This window comes from Lepisma saccharinum, chromosome 8 (genome assembly GCF_977018435.1).
Source record: "Lepisma saccharinum chromosome 8, izLepSacc3.1, whole genome shotgun sequence".
In the NCBI taxonomy this organism is placed as follows: domain Eukaryota; kingdom Metazoa; phylum Arthropoda; class Insecta; order Zygentoma; family Lepismatidae; genus Lepisma; species Lepisma saccharinum.
Window position 1 is genome coordinate 83,993,892 of NC_139236.1, and position 16,365 is coordinate 84,010,256.

The 16,365-nt window shown below is 40.2% G+C and overlaps 1 protein-coding gene across 3 annotated transcripts in view; it reads left to right on the top strand.

Moving 5' to 3' along the window:
* Positions 1-16,365, top strand: part of Psf2 (DNA replication complex GINS protein PSF2-like protein) — a 54,927-nt gene that overhangs the window by 19,149 nt on the left and 19,413 nt on the right. Inside the window, exon 1 of one of the 3 annotated variants that reach the window (XM_083127657.1) lies at positions 14,237-14,311. The exons of 1 other annotated variant lie outside the window; for it this stretch is intronic. The gene's annotated coding sequence lies outside the window, so the exon portion shown is untranslated. Of the gene's footprint in view, positions 1-14,236; positions 14,312-15,011; positions 15,032-16,365 lie in introns of those variants that run through there. One more of the 3 variants, XM_083127660.1, reaches the window with a different exon arrangement.

A 16,365-nucleotide genomic window follows, 5' to 3' on the forward strand; every position in this document is an offset into this window, starting at 1 on the left:
TGTTATATTACTATTCTTCTACCATCTTTGTAACATGTCATGCAATAACAATAATAGAATTGATTAATTTACATATTCAAGTGAATAGACCTATGAATTATATTAATGCATTAATTTAAACATATGCTTAATTGTTATCGTTAATGTTATTATTATCATTTTTTCTGAAACACTTGGCTCGGACACCCTCCCTCGGCATATATTTCTAGATGCGTGCCTGCCGAAGGATAAATTAGATCAAGCGGTGGTGGTACCGGACTTAGAGGCTAAAGGGAAAACAAAGAAGTATGTGTGTCATAAGCTGAGCATACGAAACAGCACGATATCACAAAGAAATACTTGTTGAAACTTATGTCATAGAAGATGTTTAACAATATTAAGAACAATAAATGCTTTCTATTTGTAATATACTAAATATTGAAATTTTAAATAGTCTTTTGTGTTCGTACTACACATTTAAAAACTTTTTTGTTGCTCCCAGCGCCAAGCTTAGAATATAAAGAAAAAATGTACATTTTCATAGTGCACGGAAGTTCGACATTCAGAAAGAAAGAAGGTCTATTGGAAAACATTTCAAGACTTCCAAAAGGTATAGCAGTAATGAAAAAGAGCACTCACTTATACCGTGTTTGTTTCAACCTGTCCGGCTTCCCGCGGTAGCTGATCGCTGGTTTTTCTAGCATAAACCAAGCGGTGTTGCTGCTGAAGACCGCCAGAACTCCGTGCTGGGGAAAGCCAAAGCCAGGCAGCAAATTAAAATACGCAACGTGGCAACAACGTCTACGTAAGCTCCTCTCTTCTGGCTTCCATTCGCTCCTCGCTGCCCAGCAGACGACTTTTTTCTCGTTTCTCATTGGCACCGAAACTGTCGAGCGATGTCCTCATGATTAACGAACCTTATTTATTCTCACCACGCAATGGGTAAAATATTTGGAGCATTATCCCACTTTCCGGAAAAATATTTCGTGTTTCTGCTACTTTTGACTTTTGTTGGCATGATATTCCGGATCACTTTTACGAGACGAGACGGGACAAAACGAGACGGGACGAGACGAGACGAGACAGAACCCTTCGAGACGGGACACGAGACGGGACAAACGAATATTTTCGAGACGAGACACGAGACGAGACAGCATTTTCACGAGACGGGACGGGACAGACCAAAGTCTCGTCTCGTCTCGTCTCGTGGGCAACACTAAACACCGGGAATCGAACCAGGGTCAGACAGTCAGACAGTGACAGTCAGACACCCTACCGACTACAATAATAATGTACATAATTTACATAATGTACATTACTTAAATTAGTACTGACAAGCGATTATGGCCACAAATTTATCATTGGATTAATAAAAAACATGGTGATTTTTCAAATGTACACGTAAATAAAACAAGTCTATAAAGCAACGAGATCTATATTGTGAAATAACACTATATTCATATAAATGATTACAATTCTATAACAATAGAGCTTGACAATCAACCGAAATGGACACGTTGTGAATGGACAATCTTGAATATTTTTTACGAAAATTTCTTCTTGTGTCAAGTTGTAAACCAGGCGTTTCACATCATCACAGACAATAAATCACACCACGGCAACTGTTTGATAGATCTCGTTAGTCGATTTCTTAAATATAAAATATCAATGTACACTTCTGGATGTGATATTTATTAATTTATTTATTAATTTATATGACAGTGATAAACAAGTAAGGGAAAATGATTTAACCCTTTCAGCAGATACCCTCACAATTGTGAAGCTCATTTTCCCTTGCAATATTTTCTTCAAAACTGTAAAAGAATGACTTTCCCTGCCCACCCTCACAATTGTGTATGCCTGCTAAGCTGTTATGACTGATTGGTGCTGCCCTCCAGTGAGGTTTTGCTGAATCTCTTCGATGTTCCTTTGTGCTGGCATTGTTCAAGGACAGAGTGGGCAGAAAGGCTCTTTTGAGTTGCCGAATTTTGAGACTTTTTTGGATATATGGTCAGTAGCGTACGCAGGATTTCATCAAGGGGGGGGGGTTATTTCTAAAACTGTTAAGCCAAATTCATATTACCAGTGTTTTATTATAGTTTACTTAATACTAATATTACTGCTAATGCTGCTGCTGTTACTTCTAACATCACTACTACTACTATTAAGTAGTAGGGATCTACATAAATATACTTATGAAAGCAAGAGAACGAAATTATCTTCTAGTCATTCGATTTTTAACAACGGTCTAGTCAACGGTTATTTGTATATGATAAGTAAAACATTTTAAAAGTGAAGAAAATCCATGAGAACAAGCAAATATATTAAAACAAATTTAAAGAATCAAAGTATGCAACTCACCCAGCAGGAGGATAAAGAGGCACGATGTAGAATTCAAACTCACTATATACATGTAGGTCAATTTCACTGAGTTTATTTTTGCGTTCAAAAGTAAGTTTAAACTAATAAATACTGTAAATCAAATAATATGTACGTATTTGTCCCTACACATTGGTAATCACAGCACAATGTCCAAACGACGACTTTTTTTCATTAGTTCATTCAACACATCTTCTGCAGTTGGGGTGTGCTTCTTATGTATGTACAGGAGTGCCAATCCATTTAATCGTGTATTTCCTGTAGAATTGCGCAAATATGTTTTTAAGCCGCGCAATGTTGAGAAAGATCGTTCGTTTGTGCACGTGGACACGGGCAGCACAGCCAATATTTCTAGCAATGCAAATATATTTGGCATTATGTTTGGATTGCAAATGACTAATCCAATTTTAGCAGTTTTTGTTTGTCTACCTTCTCATGACGTGCAATTTTTCTGTACCGTAATTTTAATTCAGTGTTCAGGTCTTCTTGGCAATCGCTTCGTACGTCGCTGGCATAGAACTCCGTGAGCGAAGTGATAGCAGCAACTTGAGAAGGCAGAGGGACTGGGGTGCTAGGTAAAATACACTGAAAACTCTTTAAAATGTCCTTATGTTTCAAGAAACGAGAATCCAATTGGGACATAAAGGCATCCAGAAATGGGATAAAAGTAGAGACGCGAAAGTAAATTTCTGGCGTCGCAGATGGTAAGTCCAAGTTCACACTGTTTCTCTGTCGTGCTGCCATGCGGGGGATTTGAATGGAGGACCCCAACCAATCTAAGACTTCGGAAGCACAAGTGAAGATTTTTAGAAATTCTTCATTGACATTTTCGCGCAAGGATTTCATTTCATTGTTAATATCTTCAGCGAGGTTTACGGCTTCCAATAGATCAATGGTCGAATTCTGCAGGAATTTACACAAAGGCAGACTTAAAGAAAACAGCTTTAGAATACAAAACAGAGATATCACAAATTGACAATCACTCAGAGCACATAAAATTGAAATTACCTGTGTCGACGAGTCTTTGTCTTTCCATTCTGATATGTTTTGGAGTGTTGCAATAATAGGGTCATACGATTCCACCACCACGGCCACGGAGTCATACCTTTCCAACCAACGCGTTGCACAGAGTTTCATTAATTTTCACGCCGTGAAGTTGTAGTTTCCAATTAATTTATCGCCGATTTTAAAACATGTTGCCTTTTAGGTCTATTAAGAAATTCATACAGTCTCGATATTGTTTGTGCCCATGCAGTTTCTAATAGCAGCAACTTCACAAGCACCGGATACAGCTAAGTTGAGACTGTGAGCAGAGCAGTGAACATACAAGGGAGTTGGAATTATTTCCTTTACATGTGCCTGGACTCCGTTCAGTTTTCCTGACATTGACGCAGCTCCGTCATATCCTTGTCCACGAATTTTATATAAGTCTATATTTAATGAACGCAACTTGTCCAACATAGCCTTTGCGATTCCCTTTCCGGTCACATCATACAATGGTATGAATTGTAAAAAGTTTTCTCTCACAACGAATTTTTTTGTGACAACATAACGAACGCACAGTGATAAATGTTCTATGCCTGCTATATCTGACGTCTCATCGGCAAGGATAGAGAAGAAGCTGGAGGAATTAAGTTCGTTAACAAGATCTCGAACAATCAGGTCGTTGCACTCTTCAATTATTTCGTTCTGTATTCTAGGACTTATATATTGCGCATTTCCGGCATTACTAGTCAATGTACTTTTTAATCAGTCTTACTTCGAAAGCAAAGAAGTGCCCTGAAGTTGCCGTCATTCTCTTCTGGTTCTTGATCAACTTCTATTCGCAGAGAATCCCTGTGGCCTCGCAGTGCGAGACACTGTTTGCCGCGGAACAGAACAGTTTCAATTATAGGAACAACTTTTTCCCTGTTTTCAAGTTTTTTATCCATAGCTGCAGTATGTATTGAAACATCGATAAACTGTTTCTTACCACACGAGATATCGCCCAAAGTACTTGCAACCTCCAAACTTTCCTTCTGATAAAGACACTTTTCATGTTCTGAAAACCGCTCGACGGCGTCCTTCCAATTTTCAAACTTCACACTACACAGTTGACCTAAGGGCTGCTTACCTGATCCAGCACCATCACTTGGAGCAAAGAGGGCGCAAAATTTACAAAAGCTTCCTCCCTTAAATTCGGAATATGCAAGCCACTTCCAGCGATAAAGCCACTTAAACTGAAATCGCAAATTTCGCTTTCCTTTTGGTGGAAACACAAATCCTGGATCTGGTTCCCAGACATTGTTCAAGACGTCCAACTTTTTTTCATTGGTCAAGTTTCTTCCTACGTAAAGTCCAATGTCATAAGCGTGTGGTTCATTAGAACGTGGAGATGTAGATGATTCCTGAACAAAAGCAACACATTTATCATTTCCAGGCGATTCACGAAGCACTTCGACATTATTTAGCGATGTAGATGTAGGTTCAGCATCACTTGATAGTTCACATGGGGATGCGAAATCGTTACCGGGAAGAATGTTCGCAATAACGTCACCACACGAAGCACTCTCCGATGGCGTTGAATTTTCACAATTCTCGCGAGAGTCACTACGCGACTTTTTGCAAAAAAAAAAAAAAAAAAAAAAAAAAAAAAAAAAAAAAAAAAAAAAATTGAACTTTGCGATCGCTTAGACATATCGTCGGATCCCAAACGACACGACACTGTAAAGGGTTTATGTTCAAATGAGAAACGCGCCAAGACCGTTCTCAAAATCTACTATGCACGTGCACGGTAATTCACATCTGGATTGTCTCGCTGTTCTTACCAACAAAAGTTCCAGGGCCGCAACAAGGGAAGACAAACATAATTGCTGTGAAAAGAAAAATTTCGCTATAACAAAGTTGAATTTCTCGTAACGGACAACTGTGTGTTCACTCTTGTGAAGCCACCAGTAAAAGGTTGCCGACAAGGAACAGCGATGCATTTGTGAATCCAGCTTTCCTTGATTTCCTGTCGTATAGTATTGCTCGACAGAGGACAGGCGTCATAAAATGGTCATTTGTCTACTCTTGAAGCTGAGGGATAACAAATTTGAGGGTGTGCCGCTCCGCGCTCTTGGAATTTACGATGTTGCTAAATTGAGAAAATATGAAAATAAGGTTTTGAAAGTCCGCTGGGTTATTTTCAAGCCTCCGTGTTTACAACCTCAGCAGGGGTTCTCTGACGGCAAGATGAAACTGTCTTCCGAGTGTCTGATACTCCACCCCATTAGTGCAAGGAATGAAAGAAAGGTTTGTTGACATGTCTTTGCCGCCTGCTTCGGAGCGAGGGAAACTAGCGGTCGATGGACTTTGGTGCAAAGCACGTACCGCTCTTGTTTAGAAGGAAAGTAAGTAAGTATTTATTGCTCGTCTCATGTGCGAGCCATCGGCTGTGCGCACTACATCTATTCGTATTACACAACTATGATTTTCCTTACAGACTACACTTTCCATTACATTCCGTATAGGTGTTAAATAGCAGTTCTGGTCGTTTTAACTGTTCTCACTTAAACTAACACTTATTCCTCTTCCTTATCCCGTCTCTGTGCAACACTTCTTTTCCCCTAACTGTTTGTAAATATACCCCCACTTTTCCAATAGTTTCATGCTCCTTTGCACTACAATTGATTCGAACAGACTTTCCAAGCTTATGTTGCGTAGCTTCTCCTCCTTCAGAACGCGCGTGTCCTGACATAAGAATAAATGTTCTGGCCCATCATCACCATTGCATAATAGGCATTTATATCTCCCTTTCTCATTTTTTTTTTTTTTTTTTTTTTTTTTTACTGAATTGTGTCTCCATCCCCCCAGCCTCATCCATGCCAACCCCTTTCTTGCCACCATGCTCACCTTCTTGATGTACGCTACTTGTCCCCATTCTCGCGGTCCCCTTAATGAGGGGTGTGGATTTGTATTGTAGGCACTAAATCCTCCTAAAACAATTAACCAAATGGACAACACAATGAAAAAAAGTTGCACTTTTCTATTATTGGGCTGATCGTGATGACGAATGGTGGTTAGATGAAATTAGAAGAAAGGTCCTTTAGATTTATAAAAAAAAAGCAACTTAAATTTAAGGTTACCTAACACTGTGAAGAGGGGTCACGCGTAGCGTAGTGGTTATAACTCTAGCTTTGATGCGAGCGGTCCCAGTCTTGGCGAGAACTCCCAAAATTTCTGTTTTGACCCAGCATCGTCAGGACAATTGAGGGGAGACTCTTGCATCACTACAGACAATGTTTGCCTACTGGTTACGTTAACCATTTTGCAAAATATTGTGTGAATTGCATTATATTATAGTTGAAATACATGTTTTTTGACACCTGACAAACAAATAGGAATCCCTTGATTGATCAATGACTTCTTGGATTACAGTGTCATCATTAATATTTCATATTAAGTTTCATAGAAAGAAATTGTCTTAATAGGGCGCAAACAACTTTACGGGGCGCCATGGCATTCTTTTTAACATTTTTTTTTATACTATAGATTGTTTGGCTCCCAGGGCCGACTCCCGCCACCCCATAGCTATGGCTCTGAACTTGGACTACAAGGATAGCAGACATTGCGAGCGAAGCGAGCAAGGAAATTTTACGAAATGTATTTTTATTTGTATAAAATTTGAAATGGGCGGGGGACAATTGCCCCTCTGTGCCCCTTGCAAGTGACCTTGGCCGTCTGGAAGAAAAATGGAAGGAACACGTAAAAACTAATTCCATCATGAGTATCCAATTGTCCTACTATCCTTAGATTCTCCTAGTCTTGTTTTTTTACTTCAGTGTTTGCTTCCCCTAGAATGGACTTCCGTCCAAGGTAGGGGGTGGGGTACAATGCCCCCTGTGGTTGCGGCACTGCTTATGAGTGTCTCTTCATCAATTTCACGTCATCACTCATTGTTGCGATTAGCTAGAAGTGGCAGAAAATCAACGATAAGTAACAAAAATCAAATATCCACTCCCTCTCTCTAGCACATGAAACAAAAATTTAAGCAGTTCCAAGTTCATAGCAACACATCCAAGAAAAACATCCGACACCTTTAGGCACTTTTAATACAAAATTACTCAAAATGTCACAACTGTTCTAGATACTGAAAATTGCGAAATCATTTTCCGAAGTCTGAATCTGGAAGGGAATTCCCCTTCCCCCAAACCATGATACGACATTATACGGAATCCCATACACCATAATAAATCACAAAATCAATAAGTGTCTTTGTTATGTTGCTAGAGTAACACATGATATAATTGTAAAGATTATTGAGAATTTTAGGTAGGAATGTGTTCTGTATATTTCACAGGGGTGGGGGGCAGTTGCCCCCCCCCCTGCCACCCTCTAGCTACGGGCCTGCCCTCAATGGACATTTCCACTTTGACATGAAAAACGTTTTAAATCCATTCATTTTACAGATAATGACACAAACATGAGATGTGCAAAATATCTCGGCGATATTTGTTTCGGTTCTCGAGAAACACGCCTTCAAACACCGCTGAAATTCACCTACTACGTCACGGATTTGAAAACGTCCTCTCCACAGACAGGAGGTCCTCTGACGTCATCACTTAGAAATCCAAGCAGGCGGGGCTTCTGCTCGTCCCGTCAACTTAGCATGAGCCGCGGAAGCGACAGCATATTCACTTGTTACTGTGTAAAACAAGTATCTTACAACTTCCAGTGCAAAAATCTGTGCTCTATTTCTTGGAGATGAATTATGCCCTAGCAGTATAGTAGTATTTACTATAATTCAGCCACTCGGTAGAGGGTTTTCTCATTAGGGTGACAAAGCAAACCTTGTAACAGTCAATCGCTGAACACGTGAACAGCCTTGTTCATTGCGAATACATAGGTTGGTTCTGACTGGCAAGAACTTAATGTTATAGGAATGCCTTTTCTGGAATTAGAATTATTTTCGTCATAATATTTTCTTCACAAATTTTAAGATAATACATTTAGAACACACTGGTTTACACGCCAATTTCTGCAATATAAGAGGTGATACGGCATAAAAAGGTACGGTGAGTTTTTAAATTTCCTGCAATAAATGACAATTTTCTTCAGTTAATATATATATATATTGCAAATTTTTGTATTTAGCCTACTTTTACGTCGCTTTCCCGTTCACTTTGTTTAACCGCAACGATGAGAACGCATGATTCATTTATTATGTATCATATCTAACATCACATTTCTTCCCACTTTTGGCTAATCGCTACAATGAAGATGAGTATAACTACAAGCAGTATTCGAAGTCGGGGTGCAGGAGTACACCCCCCCCCCCACACACACACTACCACCAACTGCACAATCTAAGTATCACCCAACCTGCCATGATAAGAGACGAACTTTTTCTTCTGTCCCATCTCATTTCGAAAACATTCACTTGTCCCATCTCCTTTTATGAGACGAGACGGAACATGAGCACAACTAACATTAACAATAGAAGCATCCCCCTAGCTGTCCCCAAAGTCTCGAGCAAACATCCTCCCATGTAACAATGTCCAGTTCAATGAAATGTCACTCACAAGGAAACAGTCATACCCAGGTCTAGAATCAAAGCTGGAACATGCGACTTCCTCGATAAATCATGAATTTTGTGTATAATAATTACAACGCCAGTTCATTCCTGGTAATTCTGATTCTGCAGTTTGGTTTGCATATATAAGCAGGATAATATTTAGTTTTCGAGGGCTGTACCGTCGAAACTAGGGATCAAAAATAAAAAATAAAAAAAATGTTAAGAAAGGTTGTTTTTTTTGTATTTATAATGATAAGCCTTTGCATACGTTGTTAATTCTATATTTTTTTAGACTTGAGACGAGAACGAGAATTGCCCTCCGAAACCGAGACGGATGTTTATAAATTGAGACGAGACTGTCAATGAGACATTTACAAATAAACACGAGACAGACATTTACAACTCTCAACGAGAACGAGACCAAGGCTGCCATGTCTCGTCTCGATAGGATCCTTAGTGGTGAAGTTGTGAACCAACCAATTAATGCGTTCGGGATAACGAGATGAGGCGTCTTATTTTGCAGTACAAAATTCAAAATATATCGTACCATATCAGTATGGAATATTGTTATAAACATGGGCGTGTATATATAGTTCACGTGGGGGGGGGGGGATGGATCAACTTTTGGTATGATTAGGGTTGCTTTATTTTGTAAGTGAAAATCCAGGACACTGCTGGCCGGAAGCTTGTTGGGGAGCAGGGGGTGCTGGACCCGACAAAGTTGTGTGTATGTAGTCACGAAGTCACGCTAGTATTGATACTTTTCTGTTCACCTTGTGTCACTGCGTTTTTAAAAACCAAATATCTGTAAGATGACTCGGGGGGGAAAAATAACTGATTTGACAGTCTCAATGCAGTTTCTTATCGCAGAAATTCCGAAACTATCAGGAAATTGCAGATATTGGTCTGCAGTCCCACATCCTTCACATCCGTATCCCGTCGTATATGTATCTAATTTAAGAGAATGAAATAAGTCCGAAGGAATTTTTTATGAACAAGCGGATAGAACAAGGAAACTGGTAATTTTAGTGAACCAAAAAAGGGGGGGGCGTTGGATCCCCCTTAAATACGCCCATGGTTATACACATTATTTCCTTGTAATAATTATACATAAACTAAGTATTAATATGTACAGTACAACTGATGTAATCTTCTCAGTGTATTTTCTCTTATCTGCACAAAAATATTTGATCATAATTTGCACAACAGAAATGGAACACAAACTGAAATTGCTTTATGGAAAAGAAAGTTAAATAGGCATTATAAATAAAGTGAAGAATGTAAAAATTCCTATTTTGCACTACATAGGTTACGGTAAATATCGATAAATATAAGTTTAAACAATACAATTTTGAGTGTCTGGTCAGCAACCAATTTTATAAGCAATATTTTTCGCATGGCCTGAGAACACACACGCAGCTGAACCCTTTCATTTATCTTGCACGTGAGCAGCACGGATATTTCATAGAAGAATGATCATTACAAAACATAGCTTTCCTTTCTCCTATCGCTCCTTCTTCCATTATTTAAATCGGTACAGATTTGTAAAACTGCTGCACGTGTTCGCTCACCGTGGTCTACCCATCCGTAACTGGACGCTCGAAACAGACGACAAACGAGCTCTCCCTAAGGAGTGACGTAGTAACATGGCGGCGGCGTGTTTTCAGCGCAACGCTAGCCTCGCAACTTTGGAAGTCTCGTTTCTGCCTTAAACTGGACGCAGAGAAACGGGAGAACTTGCAGGGGTCATTTTTCCAGGGTGTAGTTTTTAAAATTGTTGTAAAAAAAATTGAGTGGAAATGTCCATTAACATTTTCGACTTCAAGCTCTGGGGCGCGTCAAGTATCTGAGCGCTCAGCGAGCAACGCGATCGCTCAGCCACTTGACTGCTTAAAAAGCGTTGCTCGGCGAGCGTTGCTCACTTAATCGCCGAAATAACTTCAACCTTGCCTAAAGCCCCTATCACACGGAACTGGATTTCTAGTTGGAATGCCCTAGTTGGCGATGAACTGACTTTCTGGCTAGTAATCATGGCCGCCTGGCTGACTGCTTGACTGGTTTTGAGGAATAGGACATGTTCTAATTGCTACTAACTTCTTCGACTAGATTCTGTGGAACAGCCAATCAGAGCAAAGTTTGGCCATGTGAAGATATTCTGTGAGTTTGTAAAGTAGCCTTTTTTTGTCTGTGGCTTCCGAGTGCATACAACACGAAAGGCATGTTTACAATTGAAAAAGCTAAAATATTCTTCCATACGTGTATAGTAAAAGTTGTAAAGTATGTATTTTATCAGCGCCGTTCTTCTCTACCTAAAACCATTTAATGCGATGCGATATTCCTCTCGGTTGGATAGTTATCGTATTTTAAAAGTGTGAAGTGATACGTTGTTTACATCTCGCGCGGCCGCCATTATGGGAACGAAAGACTATCGACAAGTACGGTATAACAAGTACCGTGTGAGGCGAAAACTAGCAAATGGGTAGCCAGTCCAGCGTCAACTAGAGCATTCCAACTAGAAATCAAGTTCCGTGTGATAGGGGCTTAATACAGGTTTGAGCTTCAGAAGATATCGTTTTTGTGTTTCGAATGTTTGTGATTGACGGTGTGTGGTAGGGGTGTGCGGGATCCCGAAAAGTTGGGACCGGTATCGGGAAAAAAATTTCCCCTCCCGATCCCGACTTAGGGAAATAACTTCCCGACTTTTCTGGATCCCGAGCAGTCGGGAAATACCGAATGATCATTTTAAAAAGTTGTTAATTCTGGCCGTTTTCTGCATTGCAAGTGTCTGGAACTTATCGGAAATTGTTTGTTTTTATTACAAAAATCCAAAAGCAATCACTTAAGTTGAAAATGACGTGTAGAATGGACATTTCAACTTTGACATGAAAAACGTTTTAAATCCATTCATTTTACAGATAATGACACAAACATGAGATGTGCAAAATATCTCGGCGATATTTGTTTTGGTTCTCGAGAAACACACCTTCAAACACCGCTGAAATTCACCTTCTACGTCACGGATTTGAAAACGTCCTCTCCACAGACACGAGGTAAGATGAATGACTACAAGCAGTATTCGAAGTCGGGGTGCAGGAGGACACCCCTCCCCCCCCCCCACACACTACCACCACCAACAACAAGCACAATCTAAGTATCACCCAACCTGCCACGATACGAGATGAACTTTTTCTTCTGTCCCATCTTATTTCGAAAACATTCACTTGTCCCATCTCCTTTTATGAGACGAGACGGAAAATGTCTCGTCTTGTGAGCAACACTAACATTAACAATAGAAGCATCCTCCTAGCTGTCCCCAAAGTCTCGAGCAAACATCCTCCCATGTAACAATTTCCAGTTCAATGAAATGTCACTCACAATGAAACAGATATGCCCAGGTCGAGAGTCAAACCTGGAACATGCGACTTCCTCAGATAAATCATGAATTTTGTGTATAATAATTACAACGCCAGTTCATTCCTGGTAATTCTGAATCTGTGGTTTGGTTTGCATATATAAGCAGGATAATATTCAGTTTTCGAGGGCTCGTAGCGTCGAAACGAGGTGTCAAAAAAATGTATATTAAGAAAGTTCTTTTTTTTTGTATTTATAATGATAAGCCTTTGCATACGTTGTTAATTCTATATTTTTCGAGACTTGAGACGAAAACGAGAATTGCCCTCCAAAACCGAGACGGATGTTTATAAATAGAGACGAGACTGTCAATGAGACATTTACAAATAAACACGAGACAGACATTTACAACTCTCAACGAGAACGAGACCAAGGCTGCCATGTCTCGTCTCGATAGGATCTTTAATGGTGAAGTTGTGAACCAACCAATTAATGCGTTCGGGGTGAGGCGGCTTCTTTCGCAGTACAAAATTCAAAATATATCGTACCATTTCAGTATTGAATATTGTTATACACATGGGCGTATATATAGTTCACCGTGTGTGTGTGGGGGGGGGGGTGGATCAACTTTTGGTATGATTAGGTTTGCTTTATTTCGTAAGTGAAAATCCAGAACACTGCTGGCCGGAAGCTTGTTGGGGAGCAGGGGTGCCGGCACCCGACAAAGTTGTGTGTATGTAGTCACGAAGTCACGCTAGTATTGATACTTTTCTGTTCATCTTGTGTCACTGCGTTTCAGAAAACCAAATATCTTTAAGATGACTCGAGGGGGAAAAATAACTAATTTCACAGTCTCAATGCAGTTTCTTATTGCAGAAATTACGAAACTATCAGGAAATTGCAGACATTTGGTCTGCAGTCCCATCTGGTGTGTTGAATTACGTAATTTCCTTCCCATCCGTATCCCGTCCTATGTCCCTAATTTAAGAGAATAAAATAACTCTGGTAATTTTACTGAACCAAAGGGGGTGGACCCGTTGAAGCCCCCCTTAAATACGCCCTTGGTTATACACATTATTTCCTTGTAATAATTACTAAGTATTAACATGTACAGTGCAACTGATGTAATCTTCTCAGTGTATTTTGTCTTAATTGCCCAAAAATATTTGATCATAACTTGCGCAACAGAAATGAAACGCAAACTGAAATTGCTTTATGGAAAATAAAGTAAAATAGGCTTTATAAATAAAGTGAAGAATGTGAAAATTCTTATTTTGCACTACATAGGTTACGGTAAATTTCGATAAATATAAGTTTAAAATATATATATATTTTTGAAAGTTTGGTCAGCAACCAATTTTACAAGCAATATTTTTCGCATGACCTGAGAAGACGCACGCAGCAGAACCCTTTCATTTATCTTGCACGTGAGCAGCAGGAATATTTCATGAAAGAATGACCATTACAAAGCATAGCTTTCCTTTCCACTATCGCTCCTTCTTCCATTATTTAAATCTGTACAGATTTGTAAAACTGCTTCACATGTTCGCTCACCGTGGGCTACCCGCAGTAAACTGGACGCTCGAAGCAGACGACAAACGAGTTATCTCAGAGTAGTGACGTACTAACATGGCGGGGCGTGTTTTCCAGCGCAAGGCTAGCCTCGCAACTTTGGAAGTCTGGTTTTCCCATTAAACTGGACGCAAAGAAACGCGAAAAATTGCAGGGGTCATTTTCTCAGGGTGTAGTTTATATAATTGCTTTTAAAAAAATTGAGTGGAAATGTCCATTCGAGATTTTCAGAGCTTCGGGAAATTTCGAACATTTCCCGACTTTGTCAGGAAATGGCGATTTTTTCCCGTCCCGAATGTCGGGATTAAAAGAATTTCCCGTCCCGGCCAAAAAATTCTATCCCGCACATCCATGTGGTATAACATCATTTTGTGAAATTTTATAAGGAGGAATAAGGATTTACACAAAACTAACCTGGCAGCACTGCTGTGCGCGCTGGAGGAAGTAGTAAATTGCTGTGAAATTTTGTTCATGCTATTTCTAATTAAATAATTCGTAAGTATTTTTCTTATAAATGAAATTATTTCGAATTTTTTTGTTACTTTAGTACTGCAGGTGTACATTCGGCACAGCATGGACAGGAGGGAAATCGAAACCCAGTGTTTTTTCTGAGTAGAAAAGTTCTGTACTCTTCAAGTTGTTCTGTTATTGTTATGTTCATTGTAAGAACTACTCCAAATATTATGGTATGTTCATAAGTGATCTTGCGTCCATAAAGTTAAACACATATTTCTTTCCTTAAAATAATGTTATTAGTTTCATTCTCATAAAAATACTATTCTATTCTATTCTAAAAAGGTGCCACTGTTGCGTACCTCCAGAAAAAAAGCACTGATGATACATCACTTTTGTTACTTGCTTCAACGCAAATTTCGTTACACGTGCAAATTAAAGAAAACTAGCGAAAATTACTATCACCGGCACACCTAAAATTCCCAGCCTAACTAGATGGTAAAATTCATTTACATACATACCTTGTTAAATATGCAGTTCCCTCTGTTGTTGCACGTCTACAATGAGTGCGACAGCTGCACCTGCATGATAAGGGGCTTGTCTAACAACGTAGACTTTATTATAATTGCATGTAATGCATGTCAGTTGGTTAGGGCATCATCAGCAAGCTTTCATATGAAACAATCTTCCCAACGCACTCAAAATTTTCTATTTTCTCGTGGGTGTTAGGGGGGTCACCATCAACGAACTTAGGATCAGAAAGTAAACAAACATGGGGTAAGAAAATGGTGGTCTTTATACATTATTTAACTAGCAAAATCTCAGGGCATATATATATTTGGTACTAATTTACTATCCTTCGGACACATTTATTTATTTTTACAGAAGAAACTACTTACCGTAATACGTTCCTGTAGCATTGTCGAACATCGGGAAGGTGTTTTGTGTGATGTGGGAATGTTTCAGAGCTGAAATTCATGTTGTTCGTTGAAAATTAATTCTCCGACGGTGATAGCGTTTGGCGCATACATCTTCCTACACCATCGCATTCGTACACCTCCGTACACCATCACCTTCGTACACCGTCGTGACTATCATGACGCGTCGTGATTGTGTTTTGTTGGTGTGCAGTGTTTCGAACTGTCGGCGTTTGCGACGAGAGTTAGAACGGTGCAACGGGAGGTAGGAGAATGATGTGTGCTGGATGTTGGTGTGTTATTATGAGGATCTAGAAGTTGGAAATGATTGCGAACCATTGGCGCTAGCCCCACGAACCATTGGCGTGTGGATAGGTTAGTTCAGTTGGGTTGAGATCGATAGTTAAAATAACGATCTAGAAATTGGAAATAATTGCGAACCATTGGCGCTAGCCCCACGAACCATTGGTGTTAGCCCCACGAACCATTGGCGATAGCCCCACGAACCATTGGCACGTGGATAGGTTAGTTCAGTTGGGTTGAGATCGATAGTTAAAATCACGATCTAGGAATTGGGAATAATTGTGAACCATTGGCGCTAGCCCCACGAACCATTGGCGCTAGCCCCACGAACCATTGGCATTAGCCCCACGAACCATTGGCGCTAGCCCCATGAACCATTGGCGCTAGCCCCACGAAACATTGGCGCTAGCCCCACGAACCATTGGCGTTAGCCCCATGAACCATTGGTGCAAGCCCCACGAACCATTGGCACATGGATAGGTTAGTTCAGTTGGGTTGAGATAGATAGTTAAAATCACGATCTAGGAATTGGGAATAATTGCGAACCATTGGCGCTAGCCCCACGAACCATTGGTGCTAGCCCCACGAACCATTGGCGTTAGCCCCACGAACCATTGGCGCTAGCCCCACGAACCATTTGCGTTAGCCCCACGAACCATTGGCGCTAGCACCACGAACCATTGGCGTTAGCCCCACGAACCATTGGCACGTGGATAGGTTAGTTCAGTTGGGTTGAGATCGATAGTTAAAATCACGATCTAGGAATTGAGAATAATTGCGAACCATTGGCGCTAGCCCCACGAACCATTGGTGCTAGCCCCACGAACCATTGGCGTTAGCCCCACGAACCATTGGCGCTAGCCCCATGAACCATTG